Genomic DNA, 19,551 nt, shown 5'->3' on the forward strand with positions numbered 1-19,551 from the left:
AAACCCGCAGCTTAGTAAATCTAGCCCCTAGTGTAGATGGAGAATGTTAATATGTCAGCTATTTTTCGGAATCAGTGCAGTCATTGTCTTTCTCTACCAACCTCAGCTGGTTGTCATTCACTACGGCTCTTCTGTAAATGTTCACATAAAAAGTAGCTAACTTCAATGGAGGAAACTGATGAAAACATCTCGGGTCCTTTTTGCAGTTCTTGTGTGATCATCTGATGTGTTGATCTCTTCCTTGTCAGCTTGTCCTGAGCATTTGACTGTTGCAGACAATCCTTCTGCCTATGTAATCTGTTCCTGTTTTATCTGTATAGTTTTGCTTTTGATTTGATTCTTCTCATGTCTGCTCTATACCAAATATCCCACGTTCTTTATAACTGACTACTGGCTATATCTGGGATCATGTGCATAATTGCTAGGGCAACAGAGTACTAGTAGGTTAACCTGCCGGAAGCAAAAAAAAAAAGAGCTTTGAAAGTCTGTTGTGAACTTGTGACATTCCTATATTGTTATCAGATTTGTTTGAATTTGCCTTAACCCATTAAATTTAAGTCTGCTCAATAAGGCGGAGTTTAGCCCGATATCAAGAACACTTCTGCCAATGGCAACCTTGGGTTTTAGGAAAGTGCCCTGGCACCATTAGTTATGGTTCCTGCCAAATAAAGCTGTACACAGCTTGGCCAACCCAGTGTTCCCAGTATAATCGGAAAATAATTCTAAACACACTTCCCCATTATTATCATCATCATCATCATCATCATTTATTTATATAGCGCCACTAATTCCGCAGCGCTGTACAGAGAACTCACATCAGTCCCTCCCCCATTTGAGCTTACAGTCTAAATTCCCTAATACACACACACACACACACACACACACGCACACACACACACACACACACACACACACAGACAGATACAGACTAGGGTCAATTTGATAGCAGCCAATTAACCTACTAGTATGTTTTTGGAGTGTGGGAGGAAACCAGAGCACCGAGAGGAAACCCACACAAACACAGGGAGAACAAACAAACTCCACACAGATAAGTGCTAACCACTAAGCCACCATACTGCCCACATAATAAATAAATATTACACTGGCACATAAGGTTTGCATTTTTTTTATTTTCAATTAATTATGCTCTCGTAGGCCCTCATTCTCTACATTATGATACAAATGAAATTATCTTTCTTCTGTGTCATTATAGTCCAATGGGAAAATTGTAATCTAGTGGAAAATGAAATGAGAAACTATGACATGACTGCTCTAATTTGAATGTCAGTACAGAATTACTGTGTCCACAATTGACCAGTAGGGACAAAAGCTGCTCAACCAAGCACAATCATTTTCCCATGCTAGCCACTTGTGACTGGCTGGAGCAAAGGAAACCATTTGTGATTGGCTGAGCAGTCCAGGTCAATTCAGTTCATGTCATTCGTCATACTTTGTTTTGTTTTTAAAGTCACAAAAAGTTCATGGAAAGATGGCGCTATAACATAATGTCCTCATATATCAATGATTAAATACGTATATTTCATTTATTTCCCCACTGTTTTGTAGTGCAATTTTCTTCACAAAGGTTCTTTCTCTTACTCGTAGTGAAAATCCTCTTTGCGTAATTCAATGTGTCACATATGAAAAAAAAATATTACGGTGCAGTATCTCCTAATAGCTCACACCCATAGATATGACTAATTCTCCTTTATAATATTAAGGGTGAAATACCATACTTCAATGGAAAATATTATTTTCACCAACAGAAATAAAATAGGAGGGTATAAAATCACTGATACAGCGTTATTACCAGTATGACAACTGGATAATAATACAGACAAACAAAATACATTCCTTAAAAATCAATCCCGGACATCGGTACAGATGGGTGACTTTTGTGACGTTCATGAGACCTTCTGTGGATAGGATGAGAAGGGCTGCTGAACAGTCCTTAATTGCGCCAATATATTTCAGTTCTTTTGTTTTGATTTTCTTTGTTTTTGTCCACTGGACTATAACTTTTGCCATTGGACTATGCTGAAACAGAAGAAAGAATATTTTAATTTTAATAAAGTGGAGAAGGAGGGTGGTTGAAAGAACCTTAATTCAATATTAACGTTATTAATCATTAAGTGCTAGTGCAAGGATATTAGGGACCCGTTTCCCATTATACTGGGACCACTGGGTGACCACAATTGCCCCCTTCAGTGTCCCATTTATCCCATTACCCTGGAAGAAAAAATGTATTTTTTATATTTTTAAACATTTGAAACATATAATGATCATCACCAGCCTCTCCCCCTTGGCCATTCAAACAGCATGGTCACAGGAAGCAGTTGATAATGATGACTGGTGTATATTTTCTGCATATAAATGTTACATTTTAAGTACGATGTATCTTAAGATACATACAGCTTAAATCACAGTTGTAGAAACAAAAGTGTACAGCACAGTGGCCTAGTGGTTAGCACTTCTGCCTCACAGCACTGGGGCCATGAGTTCGATTCCCGACCATGTGTGGAGTTTGTATGTTCTCCCTGTGTTTGCGTGGGTTTCCTCCGGGTGCTCCGGTTTCCTCCCACACTCCAAAGACATACTAGTGGGTTAATTGGCTGCTATCAAATTGACCCTAGTCTCTCTCTGTCTGTCTCCCTCTCTGTCTGTTTGTCTCCCTCTCTGTCTGTCTATGTCTGTGTGTGAGTGTGTGTCTATATTAGGGAATTTAGACTGTAAGCTCCAATGGGGCAGGGACTGATGTGAATGAGTTCTCTGTACAGCGCTGCGGAATTAGTGGCGCTATATAAATAAATGATGATGATGATGAAGTGTACAAATGCACTTTTGCGTGCTGCTCTTTAGTATTGGCATTGGCAGGAGCGTGATAAATTTAAAATAATGGGCTAAATGAAGCAAATGATTTTCTTTCTTAGGGTTTCCTGAGGAAATATTAGCTTACCCTTCAGACGCTTAACATCATTATACAGTACAAATCCTTTATATAGCAGGTGTTAAAGTAAAATAATTGGATGAAGGGTGTAAATAATTATTTCTGTACACTGCAATTAGTTGCGATACGATGAATACACAACCTTATTATAATCACAATAATATGTAAATGAATGTAATATTTGTCTATTGTTTCATATAAAATATAAAGTGGTGAAGAAGCTTAATAATGTTTACAACTTACTAATTTAATTGAGTTTGGTATCATTCTGTTCGCAATTGCGCAAGAAATTTTCCGGTATCATTTGTATGTCGTTCGCACTGTGCGAATACTAGTTATAAATAATGTATCTTTTTCATACACTAAAATACTAGCACAAAGAGATCATAAAAGGTGGTTTAAACAGGTCTAGGGATGGGAATCTGAATAAGAACACCTAGCCACACAATGGGAAAGTTGACCCCCACCTCAAAGAATGCAGGGGCACAGCAGATGGTGAAATTCCAAACAGTTTCAAGTCACCCATCTAGGAGGGTCCACAGTTTAACAATAACCAGAGGAATCCACCAATGCCACGTCGAGTACCTAAGAGTGCAAGACCCTTCAACCAATGAATGAAGACCTTACATCTGTAACTGTATATCTCTGTGATGTCATTACTTTTACAACTGTACAGTTTATAAAATTGTTGAACTCGCATGGGACCCCAGAGAGCGTTCTGATAGAAACTTCTGGAAACTTGAGGACATAGCTATGAGTTTATATAAAACCATGATAAAAATTATGTGGGTAAAAAAAATGTTTCAGGCATGTCAATGGAAAATGTTATGTGATGCAATACTTAACTTAAAAGGAATAAAAGACAAAAAAAATAAAGAATTGTTCTGGGAAGGATTATAGGGGCATAGAAATAGAGAAGGGGAATCAAGGAAATTAGAAGGAAACGGAGGCGTAGGAGTGTATTACTAGAACTGCTACTGTTTCTATAACAGACAGTTGGACCTGAGCAGGAAGCAGTGATCAATCACTCAGGAAAAGGCACCCAGCTTGCTCTGCCAGCCTGGTTGTAGAATAGTTATAGACATGCAAATTCTTTATCAATTAGCAAGGTTCTTAAAGGATAGGAAATCAAGAAAAAAGTTTCATTCTCTGAAAGTCCTGAGCTGCAGAGTTGTAGACAGATAAGTAGATGAACTCTAAAGATTGGTTTCCTGTAGATCTCATTTTACCTTGCTTGGTCCACTGTGGCTGGGGTTGATCTTTGGACCAGCTGTCTGGCGAGTCATGGATATCCACTGGCTGGGATTTCCTTGGAGAAGCAGTTAAAGAATGTCCCAATCTGCATAAGAACTCAGGGCCTTACTCAGTCATCACACTCTGCTAAGGTGAGTACCTCTGTCTTGTTGAGGGAGACAAGGTAATTGCAGATCATCTTAATAATTATTTTTGCTCAGTCTTCACTACAGAAAGAGAGGGGAAGGGGCCACAGTTAAGTTGCAAGTATATTCATAAAAAGTTAGATACAAGTACATTTACAGAGGAGAAGGCCCTAACAAGCTCTCAGAACTGAATGTGGATAGATCAATGGGGCCAGATGGAATACATCTAAGCATTCTAAAAGAACCTAAAGGAATGCTGATAACACCATTATTCAACCAGTCACTAGCTACAGGAGAAATTCCAGAGAGGACTTGAAAAGAGCGAATGTGGTACCACTGCACAAAAGTGGAAGCAAGGAAGAGGCAAGCAACTACAGACCAGTGAGCTTTATCAGAAGTAGGGAAATTGATGAAACACTCTTAAAAGAAAAAGTTGTAAAATATCTAAAATCCAGTAATTCACAGGATCCCAAACAGCATGGAGTTATTCGGGGGAGATCATGTCAAACAAATTTTACTGACTTTTTTGACTGGGTGACTAAAGTAATAGTTCAAGGCGGGGGCGGGGGGGGGGGGCGTAGATGTAGCTTATCAAGATTTTAGTAAGGTTTTTGACACTGTCCCACATCGCAGACTGTTAAATAGACTTAAAATCTTGGGATTGGATACAAATAGGGTTGAATGAATAAGATCTTGGTTGCAGGATAGAAAACAGAGCGTTATAGTAAATGGAGTGGATTCACAGAAGGGAAAGGTTACCAGTGGAGTATCCCAGTGCTTTTTAATATCTTTATTGGTGACACTACAATTGTTATTGAAGGGAAAGTATGCCTTTTTTCAGATGACACAAAGATAAGCAACAGGGTAGACAACAGGAGGGAAAAAACAAATGATTGATGATCTAGGTAGACTAGAGGAATGGTCAAGAGTGTGGCAAATACAGTTTAATGCCAAAAAATGCAAAATCATGCACTAGGGTCTCAAAAACCCAAAGACTAAATGTAGTATTAACCTGCCGTCAAATTCTATGTTTCTGTTATGGAGAAAACAGCGGCCTCCTGGAAATCTGAAAGTTTATCACCAAGTGACTCCAGAGCAACGGCCAGACCCTAGTAATGCAATTTAAATTTTCAACCCAGAGACAGCTTGCTGTATTTGTGTTGTGTATGTGGACTTGATATTAGTAAGTTCTCTAAGTGTAAAGCATTTTTTTAGTAGAGCTGTATGCTCAGCTTTGGCCACAAGCAGGTCTGATTCTGGAGGTAAGATAGCTGCGATAGTGGGAACCGAGAAGGATTTTTAATATATCTGGAGACTTTCTGTGAGGACACACTTTTTTGCCCTTAATGCTTGTGTCTAATATATGTATACCTATCTGTGAGGAAGCTCTACCTGTAGCTGTGGTTACAGTGACGATATAAGCTGATTCTGTTCTGGTTAGAGGGATTGCTGTGGTTAAGCAAACATATCCAAAGGGTCTCAATTACTCCCCCAGGTGATTTTTTTCTAAGTGTATCGCATAATTGCATTTTTCTTCTTTTAGTATAACATGTGGATGAACAAGGCTTTATAAAAGCAGTTTTAAGCTAGCACTGGCAGCTTTACTTTGGTTCTGATGTTATGGGTTGCCATGCAAGAACATCATCATCATCATCATTTAGCAACCCAACACAAACTGCAGGCTAAGTTCCAAGAAGCCCTTACTAGTTCTGTATAGAAGCACCATCATACTTTGCCCCACTTTGTGAAATTAGGCAATACTTCTGCATCCATTTTTAACTAAAGACACTTTAGGTTTTGAAGTTCACATGGAATTGTAATGCCAGCAAGACATTAGTTTGAGCTGTGACAATATACTGAATTTCTTTTTTCTTTCCAACATTTATAATTCTTATAATTCGTCATTTTCAGGGAAAACAAATGTCTGACTAGCACTTTTGTAATGAAAGAGGTTTGCTGTACAAATAATACCGCTTTGAATTGCTTGACCTATTATTTATTTTCTTTTTTTTTTGCCTGGTGACACCATTGGTTTCTTCTCTGTATTGTGCACCAAACTTATTTTCACTTTAAACTGAGCTGCTATCCTGTACATAAAAGACCATTTATTAGTATACTATACTATCAAAGTAGTGAAAGAGAAAAAGGCGCGCTTCTTTAAATTAATGTAATGTGTACAAGTTAATAAAATAATTTGAGACGGCAGCCAAGGACAAATAAGACCAATGTGCAAGTGCAAATGAAAGAAAAATGTTGTCCGGCGACAATATATAAAAATCACTGTGTCAGCATATACATAAAGGAGAATTTTGTGCACAGTATAGCAATATTCGGGTTAAGCTCACCTGCCGGCGTCAAGGCATCTCCTGTAGGTGAGTCCCTAAGCTAATGATACCGGCAGGGGAGCTTAACCCCAAAGTAGCTATATTGTGCACAGAATTCTCCTTTATGTATATGCTGAGACAGCGGGGGGGTTTCAATTCCCCCCGAATTAGCGCAGCGTTAAAGTTATTACAGTTATTATGGTCATTTTAACCCGGCTTTTTGCTCGCAGCTCAGGGAGCTGCGAGCAAAAAGCCGGCGTTGAAACTACCATAATAACGGTAATTAAGCGCATTATTACCATAATAACTGTAATTAGGCGCATTATTACCGTAATAACGGTAATAATGTGAAGGCCGCGTTACTTTTTCCAGTAACACAGCCAATTGAATTCCCCTCAGTGATTTTTAGATATTGTTTGTTTCTGAGCGCCGGACAAATTTTTTCTTTCATTTTTCTTTCTATACTATCAACACAAATATAAGGCCTGATTCATGAAGGTACACCTGGTCTGTCTGGTACCATATACCCTCAAGTATATATCTTATAGCAATTCTCTTAGATACCAGCATTGATGGAGACTTTGGCCGTTCAGGTGCGAATGACGGACTATTCCTCACTGTTCAAAGAGACCCTGAGATCGCATCCCCAGGCCTCTTCATTTGGTGCGAACATTTGGTTGAGTGGGGTCATTATTATGGAGCAGTACAAAATTGAAATATACCCTCTGCAGCCAGCGGAGTAGATGCAGTTCCGTTGAAATGGAGATAGGCCTCAAAGTTTCTTGGATTGGGATTGAGATTGAGATTGAAGATATTGGAAGTGCATGGAGGGAGGAAGGTGGTATTTAGTGCGTATGTCTTCATATGACACAGGGGACAATTAATATGGAGAAATTGATCAAACTGATATGACTTCCAAAATTCGGTAGACTGTGTCTGAGTGGTCTGGGGGAAACAATGGGTGGGTCCAGATTGGTGTCAGTGGGGGGGGGGATAAGAGGCTAGGTGAAAACGACAGTTAGCCAAGTTCCATATTGACAAAGTAAATGCGATAGAGGGGCAAGCATAGACCAAGGCAGGTCTATGAATCTTATGGAACTAGCTAGCTGTTTATTTTGAAGATTTTTTTTTCCTGCTTAATAAAACTGGTTGAGGACAGTTGTATCCAAAACCTTGGGCTTGATTTCTCGGCTTCTGTAAACTACCTTCTTTTTGCTAGTAAATTGTATTTATAAAACGTTAAATTTTTCTTTTCTAGAGATACAGTGCCTGATTCGTCTTGGAAAGCAGTGTGGACGCAATTTGCATTTTTTTAAATTGCCCATATTCAAATACAGGCAGGTCTCAGAAATGTGTCCATTTGAATAGAAGGTATAAGTACGCTCTGCGTACACGTTACTTGCCATTTGCAGACAGATAGAACACACTGCAGGATATGCACAGTGCATATGTGCAATATAAAGTCCTATCAGAACGCAAGGAAAAAAATGTAAATACATTAACAACCCTTAATCCCCTGTTCTACTCTTCAAAACATAGGCAGCCGGAAGTGTCATTTGCATTTGGACATGAATTGCATGCAATTGCGTTTATTGGCGTAAAGTCAGTTTCTTAGCATGCGAATAGCAATTTAACACAAGACACAACATGCCACGGGACTTAAATCTGAAGATGAATCTTGCCTACTGTATCTCTAGGTAATTATTACATTAAAATTGTGTTTTTGTTGTTACATTTTCAGTGATTACTTATAATAGTGGTTCACAACTATTTCATGTCATGACACATCTGTTTATACCCTTTCTTTATAATTCAGTTTTTAGTGCCAGAGTTGTACTTGCATCCCCATTGCATATTTTAATTTCTATTCTTTTTCTTTTCATCATCTTCATTTATTTTTAAGGTGCCACAAGTTCTGCAGTGATTGACAGCCAGCATTCAAAACACATGGACAAATGAAGGGTAATAGCAAAACATGTAAGTTCAAATTACAAGTACAAATCATACAAGTATAGTTGCATGTAACAAAGATACAAATATAAGTTTCATAAGTACGTAAGTTAAACATAAAATATAACACTCACAAAAATTAAAGTTAAGCATAAAAACGTAATAGGTACATCTGAATTAGACAAAGGAGGTGTGGACAGAGCTTCCAGTCTAGAGCAGTGGCGTGCAACAGACAGCCAGCGTCTCGCTGAGCCCCCAGCCTGCTGCTCACAATGTCACTTATTCTCTGGACGCAGAGCATAAAGGGGGGATTCAATTCAGCTCAATTTGTCTCTGTAACGTCCATGGAGACACATTGCCCTAATGTTATGACAGGAATCTGCACTAATTTTTCCTTTCCCTCCATAAAGGTGCACAGAAAAATTAACAGAGATTCCTACCATAATGGCTGCCAATGTTCGCAGTCAGACATCATGGTGATGTCCTTGTGGCACATCGCCAGCTATTGAAACTCCCCCTAAGAGTGAATTCGAGCAGCTGGCGTTCCTGTCATGTGACCTCCTCTTAACACTGCAGTGAGGTCACGCACAACAGCAAATCAGAGGTGGGGGTGAGTTAGTGCAGTGCATTCTGGACTACATCCTCTCCCTCCTTCACTGCGGGGCCCCAGCTGTGCTGGCAAGTGTAGGGAGGTGTGTGGGGAGGTGGAAAGAGGACTGTAGGGAGATATACAGAGGTCTGTGGGGAGATGTGAGGAGGTCTGTGGGGAGGTCTCAGTAGTATGCAGGCGAGCTTCAGAATACATGTGGGGTTGGTGACAAGTTGGGATCTGAGAGTATGTGGTAATACTTTGTAGCAAGTAGCAGATCTAAGTGTGGGGATTTTGGAGCATGTGAGTGCATTTTGGGATCAGTGATGTCGGGGTGCTGAAGGTATTTTGAAATTAAGGGTAATGTGCAGCCCATTTGACTGTAGTGCCACACATATAGCCCTTGAAGTATATTGGGTTGTCCATCGCTGATCTAGAGGGAGGAGGAAAGCAGAGATAATCATAAATGGGGCATGAGTGGTCGTAGCAGGTAGAGCGAGAGAGTGGCCAAGGAATGGTCTAGAATGGCGTAGGGCTATCACTACCACCACTAAACAAGTTACTAATTTCTAAGTAGGTTCTAATTTTTTGTGACACTTTTTGTGTCTAGCACTGGGACACATAGACATATCCCAGCACACTAGGTATAGCTTAATTGGTAACTAAGTTTTAGGATGTATATACTTTGTACAAAAATAAATGTAAAGTTTATGTTTTTGTAAGATAATGTTTCTCATTCACGTTATTATACTATAGATTGATTCAGCTTCTCAAAGCTAGAAAAAGATTTTTGCACCAAACTTACCAATCCTAAAACAAAGTTATTTGCCTACAAGGAACGATAGAAATTGTGTTACAAAAATCACTTTGCAGACTGCCTTTCAAGATAGGGCTTAGAGCTCTTAAGAGCTGCTGTATTAGGATGAAGTGGTCTGCAGTCAAGATTGTGAGGTGACAATAGAGAAAAGAATGAGTCTTTGAACTGCAGCATCGCAGGAGAAACAGAGGCCTAATCACGGAAAACATCATCAATATCAATTATGAGATTACTGGCTGAGAACATGCATGGGACTTCTTATCAATACAACTGACAGCTGATTTAAACAAACGAATGTCACACATTAAATGCTGAGATATGGGCCCTGGATACATCAAGGGGAGGCATATCTTTTAAAGATGACTGTAGTTTAGATGATTGATATAAAATGTCCTGTTTATTGGAAGGTTATAACACTGCAGAACACCTCAGTGTTATATTGCTTTATAAAGGACCTACAGGAAATCTAGTAACAGGTTCTCAATGCTAACTAAATTAATACAGTATATTACCTATAGAAAACACCCTTTATTTTCTAAGTACAATCTTACATACATAATATATATCAGACAAGATGGAAATATAAGGGCCCCTCTTTCTTGCGCATATTGCAAATCTGCCAAAACTCCCAACAGAAAAATCAGGAAACAGACGCCACAATTGCCAATTTATACTTTTGCCCAAACCATTTAATCTGAGATGACATCTCTTTAGGGTGCTAAAATTTAGGAGTGTGCCATTAAAATCAATACTGAAGCAATACTTACTCACTTTACACTTGAGACAAGCGTTTAAGGTATGATTAGGCAAATATAGTCTAAGTCATAACATAATAAGATTTCTTAATGTGTGGTACATGGGACCAAGGGGGTACTTCAGCTTGATCAATTTTAGTTTACTATATCTATAAAGTATAGAATATAATGAATAAAAATAAATAGTAAATTGCAGTAGACAAAAACAGAGTCATTGGGGGTACTTTATAAAAATGTACTTTCACTGTGGGGTATTTGATCAGAAAATCATTGATAAACACTGTTCTAAAATGATCTGCTCCATCTGTCTTGACAAATGACAACAAGCTACAAAGTTAGTAAGGTTTAATAAAGAGCTGGTGTGTGGCTAGGAGCTTGTTGTGAGCAGTGTAATTTCACAGATCTCCCATTCCTACACTAATTCTAAGTCTAAATATCTGGCAATCAAAAGTACCCTAGTTCTGGAAAATAAGCTAGGGGTCTTTGAGGGTGGACACCAAGCAAGTACTGCAAAATAATCAGACTGAAAGCTGTGCAAGAGAGGTCAAAGTTGCACCCAGGCACAACTTTCCCTCTTTTCCTGGGAACTCATTATCACACCAGTCTCCATATCAGCAGTATAATGTAGTAAGAGACCCTCTGAACTCACTTAATTTACGATAAATTACCAATCAAATCCTGTAGAGAGTAACTCTGTACAAGACTGCACAAACCAAAGAGATGGGAAATTACATAGGCCCTTAAGTACATAGGCCCACCAACTTTGTAATTTCATAAATTCTTATTGTAGGGATAAAAAAAAAATCATATATCACCTCAATCTATTAAAAAATAGAGAGTCCGCTGCTCCATGGATTTTGACCCGGAGCGGTATGGGTTAACTTACCGATCTGCGGGCCAGAGGATATACCCATACACATATATACACACACATATACACATATGTGTATATATAGACATACACATGTGTATATATATATATATAAATATATATATATATATATAAACACATATATATATGTATATAATTATGTGTGTGTGTGTCGTCTATATATATATCTATATTTGTATATATATATATATATATATATATGTGTATATATGTGTATATATATATATATAATTCTATCTATCTATGTATCTATCTATCTTTCTATCTATCCGTGTGTATGGATATATATATATATATATATATATATATATATATATATATGTATTTATATATATGTATATATCTATCTATATCTATGTCTGTTTTTGTTTATACAATGTAAGTCCCATGACTCTTGCACCCCATTCTTTACGTTAATTAATTCCAACTTGTGTCAGGTGAGTCCCAGGTCTTCCATGGCTCCTAGTGCTTGGGAAAGACTTGCCTTTAAAAGCTGTGTGCAGGTAAGCCTTAAGCCCAGATAAGATAGCATAGCATTTGATCATGTTAGGACTGACCAGAATGGGAAGACTTTGGCGTGAGTTGGTCAGCTTAACATATATTGCAATATGTGGAACTAACATTCCCTGTTTTTAATATAGAACAGTACTTGGTACAGCATTAATTATGTGTTTGGAGAGTGCAGAGTATCCCTGTTTTCTTGTCTATACAATGTGGACAACCCCCTCTTGCACCCCAGTCTGTACATGGTGAGTGCAGAGGATCTATTTCTGTATATATATATATATATATATATATATATATATATATATATATAATTGTATCTATCTATCTATCTATTTATCTATATATCTATATATGTGTGTATGGATATATATATATATATATATATATATATATATATATATATATATATATATATATATATATTAACCTGTGCATGATACTCATGCATTCTAGTCAAATCAAGCTACTTAAGGTGTTAAAAAGGTTCTTGTCATGCATTTGGGCCATAGCCCAGGCCTCAACCACCAACCACTCCCCACTGTCACCCCCGGCAACCACCAACCACTCCCAACTGTCACTTCTCCTTCAAGAAATATATATATATTTTTTTTAAATCTTTATAAACACTTTTAACAATTAACAAATTAAATTAACAAATTAAAAACATCTTAGTATACCAAATTTCAGCCCTTTCTGAATTTTTTTTTCCACACACACTAAGAATTTAGTAGGTCAGTGTATAACTCCGCCCAGCAGGTGGCGCTGCAGCTTGGTTTTATTTTTTCCACACACACACACACACACACACAGACAGACAGACTAACACACGCCACTAGACATTTATATTATAGATATATGTGTGTTTATATATATGTATATGTGTATATATCTATCTATATCTATATCTCTGAGTTAGTGAGTAGCAAGAAATTCTATTTATATCTCATTATCACGATTTATCTATGTGCAAATATAATGTTCTAAATATTGCAAGTATATATGCATGAAATCCTTACATGGTATAGGTTGGCTTCAGTTTAAGGTGTAAATACTGCTTAATTGACACCTATGTTCCAGCAAAACTGTGTCTCTTTCAAAACAGTCATAAATAGGAAAAGAAGATACCATTGTGCTGGTCAACATACCCCTTCAAATGCATTTTCACAGATCCTTGTTGTTTATAGCTGTACTTTACCAAGCCCAGCATGGGCCTTGGTAATGAAATATGGACATTTAAATAGCCTATAAATATACATATAAACCATCAGCATGTCAGCATCCAGAGTCCCAGTTGACGATCCCCTCTTTACGTGTTAAGAAAGCAATCAATAAGGTCAGCTCTAGTTGTCTCTATGAAAAGCAATAGTAAGCAATACAATGGATCACTTTAACAGAGTTGGATGCAGTTACTGTAAAAATGTGCTAATTTAATTAACTTTAGCCCATCCATCTTTACATTTAAAATATACCATGCATTCTATAATGGGCATGTGTATGTGTGTATAACAAATAATATCATCATCATTTATTTATATAGTGCCACTAATTCTGCAGCGCTGTACAGAGAACTCATTCACATCAGTCCCTGCCCCATTGGAGCTTACAGTCTAAATTCCCTAATATAGACACACACTCACACACATACAGACAGAGAGGTAAAGACTAGGGTCAATTTATGATAGCAACCAATTAACCTACCAGTATGTTTTTGGAGTGTGGGAGGACACTGGAGCACCCGGAGGAAACCCACGCAAACACAGGGAGAACATACAAACTCCACACAGATAAGGCCATGGTTGGGAATCGAACTCATGACCCCAGTGCTGCAAAGCACAAGTGCTAACCACTAGGCCACTGTGCTGCCGTATATTTTTGTGAAGTGTAAGGTGTGAGACATGCTCATTTTTCTAAATGCAATAAAGGAATAGAATGCAAGTCAGAGATTCAAAGACAGCTCAGGAAAAGAAGGTCCTCTCAAAGGAGCAAGATCAGCTCTAGGTAAAGTCCTTCCACAGCCATGGTAACACAGCTATTGAACACTACAGCAACCCGTCATGCATGAGTTCAACACCCTGTCTTTTTGCTCTATCATGAATACCATTGCTGCCTATCAGAAATGCCCACACGAGTAGAATAAGCAGCACGTTTTAATTATCTATGCCACATAGTGTACATTGTTTGCATTAGATTATCATAACCCTTCACACTTAATTATAGTGCAATGTGGTACATTGAAACATTTCTAAATGTACTGACAAATAAGGGTAAATAGTAACAACAAAAAGTGAACATAACATCTAATTGAATCTGTGTACTCCACACTACACATCGGTCGATATCTAGAGTTATTGTCTGCTTTTTTACTGATAAAAGAAATAACACAAGCTTGGTTAATCCACATATAAAACAGAAATTGAGCAGTAGTACAAGAGTCAGATTTGAAAACTAAAATTAGAAGTAAAATGTACATAAATGTAATAACATTTTAAATAAAAATAAAATGAGGCATAAAGTAAACTGTACATTAATGTAACCCCCCCCCCCCACACACACACACTAATATTAACCCCCTTACATAATCTGACCATCTTACGAAATTAATAATACTTTACAAAATTAATATTAATTTTCTCTTGCACACAATAAAAAATATTAAAAATTAGATTTATAGTTACATATCCAATGTTTTACATCAAGAAACGGCAGAAGAGCACAGGTCATTTACTGGGTAAATTTACTTTTTTTACATATCAGAAAAACACTTGAGAATTATATGAAAAACATAAGCAAAGATAATATACAGTAGATAAAGTGAGATCGATGACAGCGGCCAGTTTGTTGAGGCGTAAGTTTATTAAAACATAGGCAGATGTGGAAATGATTAAAAACTCTAGATATTGTGTTATAGTTCATTTACTGTACATAAAAACTGGGAGGGTCATACAAACCAGTGGATCACATGACTGGAGCAATGGGATGAAGTTGTCTGGGCAACTGGAAAACCCTTCTAACTGCATACCTGAATCTTGGTACCAGATACGACTCTGAGCATTAGTCTTGGGACCAGGTTTGGCTCTGCATATTAAACTTGGCACCAGTTATTGCTGTGCACACAAGTTTCTGATGTGGGCATTCTTACCATGTCTTGCCATAAGATAGCCTTATAACTATACTCACAGAACCTTTTTCACCTCATTTCAATGAATGGGTATTTTTTTTGCTAGCAGTGTATTAGAATTTATAGCATATTTAAATACATGAAATATGAATATTTTGGTAAAAAATCCCCGACAAAATCCTGTGCTTTCCGTTGGTACTCAAAGCAATCTAGGTGATCTCTCTATGTGTCCACACATGTACATAACATAATTACATAATCAATGTAAAACAATGTTGTAAATTTATCAAGCAGGGAATCTTCCTGCTGACATTCTAAGACGCTCCCAAGTCTTGTTGCACTCTCTTGCAGTATCCATAACCCCAGCATGATACCACAGACCCTTGTTCAAAATACTTCTCCCACCTACTTATCTTCATGGTCCATCTGTTGCTCTTCTGGGGGGGTTTAATTGGAAGCAATAAATAAACTAGTACATAAGTTGTAATTTGTCAGAAAGTAAAGTATTGTTAGCCAATTAGGGAACAAATAGACAGGCGCGGGCTGGCGAGTCTCAGCCCGGGGGGCGCACAGGTGGCCGCATCACATGACACGCGATGCGCCGCGCCATTGATGACGCTGCCGCATCGCGTGTCATGTGATGCGGCCGCCTGTGCGCTGACGCAGCCGCATGGCGCGTTTAGCGATGCGGCTGCCGATAATATTAATGGAGTTTTACATCCTCCGGGGGGGGGGGGGGGCCCCGCCCAAACAGGGGTCCGACTGAGCGGCCCGGGGGACCGATGCCCCCCGGGCCAGCCCGCCCCTGCAAATAGATAAATTGTCACTTCTCAAGTCTGGAATGGATAAAATTAGTAATTAGTAGGAAATCTTATAAATCAGCTAAGCCTAGTGTCAGTAAAGTGCTGGAGCTAGATAGCAGATTCTATCAGATAGTCATTTCTTGGGCAAAATCCCAAAAGACTGAAGAAAGAATAATAGAAGGGCAAAGAAAACCAGGGTCAGGTCAGCATAAGGAGGAATAGTAGAGAGTCATGGTCTCAGCCACGCCAAAGCGGTAGGACTCCAGGTGACCACACCCAGCGCTGATCCAGAACCACATATACATGTATAAACATACAGTACGTCACCTTATTATTGTATACGTCCCTTCAGATCAACAGATTAAACTCTACTGCAATGGCACATCATCATAAATGTCTGCTAGATGGGTCACTCTTGAATATAGACACATGTATAAAACCATAAACAAATCAATACATAAACAATACTAGCACATTTTAGTTACAATTATGTGATTACAATAGTAATAAGATGCATTGTCTAAAAATGCTGTTACACCGAAACAAATATTAACAGCAGATTGCAAAGCCACTCAGCACTGCACTACAAGAGATGAATAGAATGACTTGTGATAACATAGTAGCAAATGGTCCCTTATAGTAATACTTAGTTATACCAGAATGCTACTAAACTAAAATTACATCTATCACAACTTGAGTGACAGATCTTTTTATTCAAGAATGGGATAAATGAGTAGATTGCATTCTATTGTCTTTCTGTTATAGCAATCAGCTCCTTATGTTACATAATGAAGTGTGCAATTACTAGTGATGATGGCTGTGTATGCATGCATTCTTATGTACAGTAGACATTCATAACATCCTAATGTATTTTATGGTGGGGGAAAAATGGAAAAAAAACCCTTTTTTTATTTTTAATGTTTTTACTATATTATTAACAGTTGACATTAATTGAACAGTTGTTTTCTTTTTCTGTGAGTTCTTTTGTGCCATATATATATATATATATATATATATATATATATTTGCAAGAAAAAAGGTGCTGTAACTCACATCACGTAGTCAATCACTGTACACACACCCACACGCGTCAGTTGTGTACTGAAACATAACGGTCGCCGCCCACAGTAAGCACTCAGTGTGCGACCACACGACCAATCACAAGCTGAGCAGTGTCACAAGCCAGGCAGTGATACCACAACCAGCGCGGACTATGTTCGCATGCATCGGACTCGACACACAAGCAGCCCGCTTGCACCGTTTTAATGATTTTGTCGCTGACCTGCTACGCTTGACAGGGCGATTCAAGTCCATGTGAACTAAACATCAAATGTTAAAAAGTTACTTTTAAAACTTGGAAAATCCATCGAAAAAAGGTGCCGGAACTCTTCTGTGAGTTCTATGACAAAAAAAAGCACTGCATATATATATATATATATATATATATATATATATATATAGACGTACGTAGACCCATTTTCATCACCACAAGTATCTTCAGATCAGCTCATTTGTTTTGCATTTCTTGATAATGAGGCCCATTGTATTATACATTTCTCCATTAAACCTTCACCAACCTATTCCTGGCTCAATCATCGATATAGAACTGGTTGTTTCAAGGTCTGCTTTGGTTTTAACTCTTTTAAAAAAAGTTCTACCTAGGCAATCATCAAGTCACCTCTACTACACTTTGGGGGGACATAAGCGATTTTGTTGTCTGTTTTAAAACTTCCATATTTACTACAGTTCAAAACCTCTGAAAAACTGCCTCGAACTTCCCCCCTTGTTCTTCTGGAATCTGCCAAACCCATACTCGCCCATCTGACTGCCAAACAGAGAAGCGTGATTAATCACTCACGGAGCACTTTTCCACTGCTCCACAGTCCAGTGTCGGTGTGCTTTGCACCACTCCATCCGCTGCTTGGCATTGGTCTTGGTGATGTGAGGCTTGTGGAGACCCATTCGATTAATCTCCCGCCGCTCTGTAATTTTACGTGGTCTTCCACTTTGTGGCTGAGTTGCTGTTGTTCCTAAACGCTTCCACTTTCTAATAATATCACTTACAGTTGACTGAATATCCAGAAGGGATGAAATTTCACGAACCGTCTGTTTGCAAAGGTGACATCCTATCACAGTACCACGCTTGAAGTCACTGAGCTCTTCAGAATTACACTTTTTGTATCACAAATGTTTGCATTGCACTGCATGGTGCTTTATTTTATAAACCTCTGGCAACGGGCCTGATTGAAACACCTCAATTCAATAATTAACAGGTGTGGCCAAATACTTTTGTCCATATAGTGTATGTTAAACAAGTCTTAGCTGGTTGTCAACAAAAAAAGATAAGAATTAGGTTTCTGTAAAAAATGAGAATTATGTCTCAGAAAGGATAATCACTATAATATTTAGCAAGAAAAACCTTGAAAAACAATTGTATTTGTATTTCTTTCTTAGACTATACTCATATCTTCTTTTTTGATAAAGCTACGGCTAAATTTAGAAAAATCATGTCTTTTGATTTTTAATAAGCAAGGACAGAAGTAAGCAAAAAAATAGTGTTTATTGCATGTTGATAAATAGTACCTCATTGATTTTTCTCAACTGACAAACAGTGGGAATGCAATAAATCTTCCAGGACAGGAAATTGGCAGCATTTCATATGATCCAAAAACTCTTAATGGAACACCAAAAGAGACAATGATGAATTTACCCTTTAAAGTCAATTAATCTGGAAGGGCTGTATGTATTCCCATACTGTAAAGTGGCTTGTGCTAAGCGCAATACGTACTGTCTATAGCAGTAGAACACCACAAGTATCAAGATTTATTTTTTTATGTTTGATTAGGAAAAGCCACAGGAGAAAACTAGGGCAATCTGTTTTGAAAGCACATGTACAGGAACATTTGTGAAACATATTTTGTCTGCAGTCCCAGATGACTTGTGGAGCTTTAGATACTGAAATGGATATGTCAGTATAATAAACAGAAGTAGACAGCAGAGCGAGTGAAGGAGATAGAATAGCTTCTAGAGCAGAGGAGTACTCCTTCACCTGTCATACAGACATGGATTGAAAATGTTGTTTTCAATTTATATGTTACACATAGTTACTTGTTTTTACCTTAGTCTGGAAAATTTCCTGTGTCTCATGACTTTCACAGAGTAAATGTCCTGGAAATCATGTTTTACCCTGGAATAAAGAAAGATAATGCTATGGAAGTAACAACAGTGACTACAGATGACAAATGACTTGAAGGTATGTCTTAATGACATACCTTTTAATTGTCCCACTTTTCACGGTACAGTCCAGATGTCCTGTGGGCAGAGGGACTTTACAAACAGATTGGGGTGGTGGGGTGGGGTGGCCACAGCAAAATGGTGGCATGGCCAAGCAGGTCAGGAGATTAGTGAATCTTAGCATGGCCTGTACTTTTAATTCAGAAAAGTTGTTTGGTATGCTTAAGCATCATCTT

The 19,551-nt window shown here is 38.1% G+C and overlaps 1 long non-coding RNA gene across 1 annotated transcript; it reads right to left on the reverse strand.

The window, feature by feature from the left end:
• Positions 1-1,110: 1,110 nt before the first annotated feature.
• On the reverse strand, positions 1,111-19,271 carry LOC142160255 (uncharacterized). Its single transcript, XR_012693114.1, has 2 exons — positions 19,200-19,271; positions 1,111-2,037 (listed from the first exon to the last, which is right to left on the reverse strand). It is a non-coding gene; the product is annotated as an uncharacterized LOC142160255 (long non-coding RNA).
• Between the last annotated feature and the right edge of the window lie 280 nt (positions 19,272-19,551).

Source organism: Mixophyes fleayi, chromosome 6 (assembly GCF_038048845.1).
Source record: "Mixophyes fleayi isolate aMixFle1 chromosome 6, aMixFle1.hap1, whole genome shotgun sequence".
NCBI lineage: Eukaryota > Metazoa > Chordata > Amphibia > Anura > Limnodynastidae > Mixophyes > Mixophyes fleayi.